Genomic DNA, 7,686 nt, shown 5'->3' on the forward strand with positions numbered 1-7,686 from the left:
TGAACCGAGTGGTGCGTTTTCAGGGTGATCTCACAAAGTCAAATCCCTTTAATGATGTTCTGTCCTGTCTTCCTCTATCAAAAGCACACAAACACTATAAAACATTGTTTCGGTGCTTTGGGGTTTTGTTTTCTACACAGAGGTATAGCACGACTAGACCCTAAAGGCAGGCTGCTCACCTACAACCAGCTCACGAACATCTTTCCAATGGAGCTCGCTGCCCTTCTCGTGGATGAGGGTCACTGTGATCCTCCGCTGGATCCCCTGCAGCAAACATAACAGGAGCTCAGGATCACAGTGAGCACAGCTAGAGCAACATTACGCTTTAAAAGAAGATATTCAACTGTGTACAAAGGAAGCAGTTACCACTGTGTGAGTAATAAGGAAACAACATGTGCACCAATCCTGTACCTGGGGAGCACTTGCTGAACCTTCTTGGTACCAGCCAGGTGAGCGCTGATATCTGGACACTTCACAGCTCGAGAGCGCTCCATGAGGAGACGAGCATCCCAGCTCTGCAATGGAAAACAGACAATGAATTCTCTGCTTTTTATCATTAGATGTATTTCTGTATTAAAAAATTCCGTTTATTGGGCCACTTTGTGCTAGAAGAATTTTTCCAGCATAAAATAGCCTCTATCATTTCACTAACTAACTTATTTCACTGCTGCTAATGACGTTTCACAAACTGTCACAGGTTTTTTAGCTTCGTTCGTATAAACTTTCTTGTGGTTGAGATTCTCGAGAAAACAGCCAGCACACTGAGCAGCAGAGGGTGACAACAGTTGGTTTATAATACGCTGAGATTTGACAGACAGAGACAGAAGAATGAAGGAGAACAACACAGAGTCACGCTATCAAGGAGAACCTGGACGGTAGATTCAGCAGTTTGGCTTGAAGCTTGCAAACTGTTTTAACTTGTTATGTCCGATTAAGTTTTCCTTCCAGGATGCTCGCCAGTTTTCTTTCACTTGTTTCCTGCCAGCAGAATGCATACACAGCTGCAGTAACTACACACAATGTTGCAGAAAACATGGAGCAGCAACAAACATGTGTTGGTCTCTAATCACCCATTCAAACTCACACAGCGACAGGTCTGTGGTCACTTATATCAGCCAATCAGGGCTAGACTTGGTGTTGCTTAGCAGGGAAAGAAATAAACTCAATGATAATGACGCTCCAGTTTCTCATGAATACGAATCACTTTAAGCAAGTCTGCAGGTTTCATTTAGTGTTTTTAACTAAACTCTTTGATGTAATCATTCTGAGTGCAAATCAAAAGTTGGACCTGTTCAGAAGTGTAGTTGTCGGGCATGTAACCGTTCCTGAAACACGCCACAGTTTGCCGTCCCTGAAGTGAAAGTGACACAAAAGACACAATCCATGTCGACACACAGCGACCTCCATCTCCTCTTCATCCAGTTTGGAGGCCTTCCTTGAAGTCTCTCGTGCTGCTGTCCACTGGGAATCCCCACATGTGCCTCTTCCCCGTGTCTACGACATGTAACAAATATAATAAAATAGCAAGAAATTATAAAGTAAATGACAAGATTTTCCATTTACTCTAATTTAACAGTAGTCATCTTGCAGAAGACAGTCGTTTGGTTACTATAGTAAAAACTATTATGTCACACAAACACAAACACAAAGAACATCAACAATGAGCACCTTTCTTTTTGCTGAAAGTGATATAGCTTTCTGTTACCATCAACTGAAACCGCCAACATTTCAGGTGTGCATGCTGGGCAGCTGAAGCTGACATCACAGCACAGCTGCTCTTCCTCATCAAGAAAGCTGTGCTGCAGTGCATCGCTTTTGGCACGCCCAGTCTGTATGTACAGAAACATAACAGAGGAGTAAATATTTGCATCTGCTTATTGAAAAACAATATCAAAGAAATACTTCACTCAGCCTTCCCCCACACTTGCAGTTGCTTGCAAAAGTATTCGCCCCCCTCAGATCTGTGGCAAGATCTGAAACTGCTGTTCACAAACGCTGTCCATCTAATCTGACTGAGCTGGAGCTGTTTTGCAAAGAAGAATGGGCAAAGATTTCAGTCTCTAGATGTGCAAAGCTGGTAGAGACAGACCCTAAAAGACTGGCAGCTGTAACTGCAGCAAAAGGTGGTTCTACAAAGTATTGAGTCAGGGGGCTGAATAATTACGCACACCCCACTTTGCAGTTATTTATTTGTAAAAAATGTTTGGAATCATGTATGATTTTCCTTCCACTTCTCACGTGTGCACCACTTTGTGTTGGTCTTTCACGTGGAAGTCCAATAAAATTGATTCATGTTTGTGGCTGTAATGTGACAAAATGTGGAAAAGTTCAAGGGGGCCGAATACTTTTGCAAGCCACTGTAGTACCACGCTCCAACAGTTTTGCAAACTAGAGGCCATCCTGCTACACATAAAATATATCAGTGTCATAAATGTTAGTTTAGTCACGTGTTTGTTTATTATCCTTATTGTTTTATCTGGGACTGTTTGCAAACATCTCAGAGAGAGGAGACACCAGCATCTGAACAGAGACTCAAACCAGCAACCTGCAGCTCCCTGCTTGGCTGCTCCAGTTTTCTCCTCTCTCATGTTGCCCACCAGTGATTTCTAGCTGCCCACCCACACAGCAGGCTAGAATATGCACTGAGCCTCAGCACCATGGTTGCAATACTTGGACATGTTTTCTTTATTAAATAATGAACCAGACCCCAAAAAGTAAACAGCTGTTATTGCTAGGCAACGGGAGCAGCATTTGGTGATGCAGCACCTGACATTCCTGACCATGTGGGCGGAGCATGCATGGAATGGAATGTTTTGTAGAACTGTGCAACACAAGCACTTAGTTACAGCATTTTTCATTTTATCCAGACACAGCTAGAGACACATCTACAGCAGCATCTCTGTGCAGGACAGACGACGGTTGAAGAAAAAAACACATCGAAAACTTCACTTCTCTACAAAACTTTGGTTCCTTTGTTTAAAAGGCCAAAATGAATCAAGGGAGATCGAGAAGAGGATTGGTGAGTGCGTCACCATACAGTACAGAACAGTCTGAGCTGATTAAACTACGAGAAGAATTTCAAATAATACAGGCTGAAAATGTCAAATTAAAAGAAGTGGCAGAAGAATCAAGAGGAGAAGCTAAAAATTCAAAGTTTGAAACCGAAGTAGTATTGAAGGAATTACTGCATGTGGGTCTAAAGCTTAAAGGAGAGAAGATGGGAAAACAACAAGCAGAAAATGAGAATGAAAACATCAAGAAAGAACTGTTGGAAGCTCAAAAAGCATTGCAGGAAGAGAAAAGCACAGCACAAGAAGCTAAAAATAAATATCAAACTGCAAAGAAGGAGGCAGAAAATGTGATGCAGGAATTACAGGAGGTGCAGGAAGCTTTTGAAGGGGAGAAAAGGAAAATGCAGTTGGCAGCACAAGAAGCTGAAAATGTAACGGCTGAAGCTGAAATACTCAGGAAGGAATTACTGCATGTAAAGCAACAACTTGAAGAGGAGAAAAAACGTAAACACGAGGCAGAAAATGAGATTGAAAATATGAAGAAAGAATTGTTGGAAGCTCAAAAAGTGTTGGAGGAAGAGAAATTTAAAATACAGGAAGCAAAGAAAGAAATGGAAAATACAAAGAGTTTCACTCAAAACATGAGGAAGAAGTTGCTGGAAACAGAGGAAGAAATAGAAAAAGAGACACATGGAAAATGGGAGGCAAAACAGGAAAGTGAAACTCTGAAGAAGAAACTGATGAAAGTGCAAGAAGAACTTGCAGAAGAGAAAATTGAGTTGAAGGTATTCAAGAAAGAAACGACAGCCTCTGAGGTGACCAAGAAAGGCTGCAAAGATGCACTTAAAGAAATGCAAAAGCACAAAAAGGAAGCTAAAGAGCTCCTGAAACAGAAAGTCAAACTGGCCAAACAGCAGCTGAAAGAAGCATTTAAAGACGCCGAGGAGCAGCTAAACAAAACTTTAAAAGAGCTGAAGGCAAAAGAAAAAGAAAAGAAAGCCGAGGACAGGAGTGGATTCTGGAGCAGACTGCTGAGAAAAAACTGACCCAGCAGCATCAAGTTTAAGGAGAGCAATAGTTTCTTCCTCCTTCCCCCTCTCTCAACCTTTCTTTCACAAAAATCCCCCCAAACTTGACTTGGGACGTTTGTTTGTTTTTAAAAACTCTATTCTGAATACATGTACTGAAATACACAAATAAAAATGCCATAACTTGACCTCACGTTGCCGGCTTCTTTTCTTGTGTGTCTGTGGATGTAAAACAGTAACACACTTTCTGCTCTGTGTGTTTTTAATTGTAAATAAATGCAATATATCTTCATTTTAAAAACTTCTGCTCTAAATCTTTTTTTAGCAAAATGCTTTTTTTGCCCCTTCCTGATTTCTTATGTTTTAACATGTTTGTTACATTTACATGTTTCCGATTTCAAGTGTTAACACAGATGGTCAGAGACAGAGGTCTGGACAGCTCTTTCCCTTTATTTGTATTTATTCAGGTTATTTTTATACTCAAAAATCCATCCACAAGCTTCAACGCGTCCAGAACTCTGCTGCCCGTATCATCACCAGGACCCCTTCTATCCACCACATTACTCCTGTTCTGCAGCAGCTTCACTGGCTTCCGGTCAAATATCGTATCAATTTCAAAATACTCTTGTACACATTTAAGGCTATTCATCATCTCTGCCCTCCATATCTTTCTGATCTGGTTAAGATCACCGCCCCATCTCGTTGTCTCAGATCTACTTCTTCCCTTTCACTCTCCGTCCCCTCCCCCCGTCTTGCCACCATGGGGAGCAGGGCTTTCAGCTGCTCTGCTCCACGACTCTGGAATCCCCTACCTCCTGATTTAAGAAATATCTCTTCCTTCTCTCTCTTTAAGTCCCAACTCAAAACTCACTTGTTCAAAATAGCTTATCCCACATAACCTCTCCACTCTGCTCTTTTAAATTAGTTTATGTCTTATGCTTTTACGATTGTGTAAACTGCTTGTTTTTATGTTGCTTTTTATTCTAATGTGTACAGTGACCTTGAGTGTTTTGAAAGGCGCTTTCAAATAAAATGTATTATTATTATCTTTGAAATATCTCAGTGTGACACTGATACTGTACATGAGTGTGGTAGGTTTTGAAAACAGCATCAGCAGAGTACACAGCAAAGGGGAAAGGAACAATTGTTCCTTTCAAATTTTTTACAAAACATCCAATCCTGGATCATATCCATATCCACTTAGGATCGAGTGATCCAAATACACCACATTGTGACAATAACCACGGCATAGCAGCTGATGAGCAGCAGATAGATACTGCTCATGGCACCACTGGTGCAACTAGACTTGCAGTCAAGACTGCCAAAACCAAGACCAAGACCAGAGGGTATCGAGACCAAGTCGAGACGAGACCAAGACCAAGATGAGACGAAGTCGAGACGAGACGAGACCAAGACAAACAAAAGAGTCTTTAAACTGCAGCCAGATGCTGCTTCGTTTACGGGTGTCAGGCATATTTATGTGTTTTTGCTTTCACACAGCCCTCCTCACCACTGTCTACTGTCTCACTCACTTACTGAGAGGACAGACGCACCCTCCACTTGACTGTCGAGAAATGCAGATCCAAAAGCAACAACATGGCAGGTCAAGAGACAACAGCAGTATCCTGAGCAGCGAGGGGTCCAGCAGCAACAGCAGTATGTGCAAAAGGCATCAGCAAGGAGAAAACACCATCATCATGACTGGATGGATGGAGATGCATTTCCAACAAGCTGCAAATTCACTGTGTGTGAATGCAAATTGAGAACACTGTCTGAGTTGGACATTTGTTACGTTTGGAGTGAAACGGCAATGGAAGAGACAGTGGGCGTAGATTTCGTTTTGGCATTGGTGGGGACCAATGACCAATGATTCAGGGTTATTTTTCCTTTTTGTCTGTGCTTCTTGATAACAAAAGGAGAAATGGACTTGCCTAAATATCCTCTTCTACATGCTTTTAAACTATTTAAAATTACAATTGATAGTTTTATATGTGAGTTATATAATGCTAAATTACAATTAAACAAATGACTAAGTATTTTAGACTTTCAGTCAGCAAGCCGGCCTAAAAATACATCAACGTAAACACACTGGAGACAAACTGAAATACTGCAAAGAATGTGGGAGAAGCTTCCCCACATCGGGTGACTTAAAACGACATGAACTCTTTCACAGTGGGGTCAAAAAGCACCTCTGTGATCAGTGTGGGTCATCCATCACCACTGCAGGTCAGCTTAAAACACACAAACGAGTCCACACAGGAGAGAAACCATACAAGTGCAGACACTGTGACAAGAGCTTCTCACAGTCAGGTAATCGTAACGCGCATGAACGTACACACATGGAAGGAAACTACAGCTGTGAGCAGTGTGACAAGAGCTTCAGTAATCTCAGTTCATACTCTGCACACAAACGATCCCACGTTACTAATAAACTGTTTCACTGTTACCACTGTGCCAAAACATTCACTTCATCATCTGCTCTGTGCAAACATCAGCGCGATCACGCAGGGCTGAAATCGTTCCCATCACAGGACGACAGCGAATCTGAAGAGAGAGAAACATCCTCTTCTGGTTTCAGAGTCCAACTTAAAACCCTGGAGATCAGGCTCCACAGAGCTCAGGTCGGCTCTCCTTAAGTTTAAGTTAAAGTTCTAATGAGGCTATGAATCAAACTGTTCCTATAGTTCAATGTTAATCTTTATAAATTGTTCTTCTGTTTGTGTTCAGTCGTTACCTTTTTTTTCAGTGGTTGGATTAAAAATCAGTTTCAGTTGAAGTTTTTATTGAATGTATTTTGTTAAATAAAGTTAAAAAAATGTTAAATAAAGAATTGTTTGAACGACAAAGATTTTGAGCCATGATGTCATTTCCTGTATTTCAGAGTAAAGACTGAAGTGACGAATGGAAACATGTTTACAGTCATGGAATAAACACTGATGGGTCATCTGTAGGAAGTTCTATTGCTGACCTGACAGACTCGACCTTGTTTACAAAGAAAGAAAGGAACTGATGACATGTGTCAGCAGAGGCTTTCAGGGTTGTTTAGAGTAGAGCTGATAGTCTTAAAGAGAACACGGGGATTTTGACGATTTAACACAATGATCTGAGAAAAATGTCTGTTTCTCTCATTTTCACCGTATTCTGATCAAATTTCCAACATTCTTTTAACATGACCGGTACCGGTCCGTGAGTCGTTTGGTACCGGGCCGCGAGAGTTGAGGCTCAGGTGTGAAATGTATGGTTTTCAGGGTTTTTATCGGTTTTCAGTGTTATTTTGTTAGTGTTTTTATCGTTAACTCGGTTTTCCTCGGTCTTTTCACGTGTGTTATGAATAAATCTTCTTTTTTTCGGTATCGGTACTAGTTTTATTTTGTTGAATTTATCCGCAACACCTTAAAGGCCGGTCCGTGAAAATATTGTTCCGTGGCGCAAAAAAGGTTGGGGACCACTGCTGTAAAGTATAAAAAAAAACTCCTCCCCCTGCTACGCCTCAGTAATCTAATGTATTCATCAATTGTTCTCTTAATTATTCAAAGTTGGTTCAACTTATCATGTTCTGGGTTCTATCCTTTATGTATTTAATCTTCAATTTTATTTATTTGTGTAAGCGATATTTTTGACAACCTTTAACACACTTAAAGAGCCGC

This window comes from Maylandia zebra, linkage group LG6 (genome assembly GCF_041146795.1).
Source record: "Maylandia zebra isolate NMK-2024a linkage group LG6, Mzebra_GT3a, whole genome shotgun sequence".
In the NCBI taxonomy this organism is placed as follows: domain Eukaryota; kingdom Metazoa; phylum Chordata; class Actinopteri; order Cichliformes; family Cichlidae; genus Maylandia; species Maylandia zebra.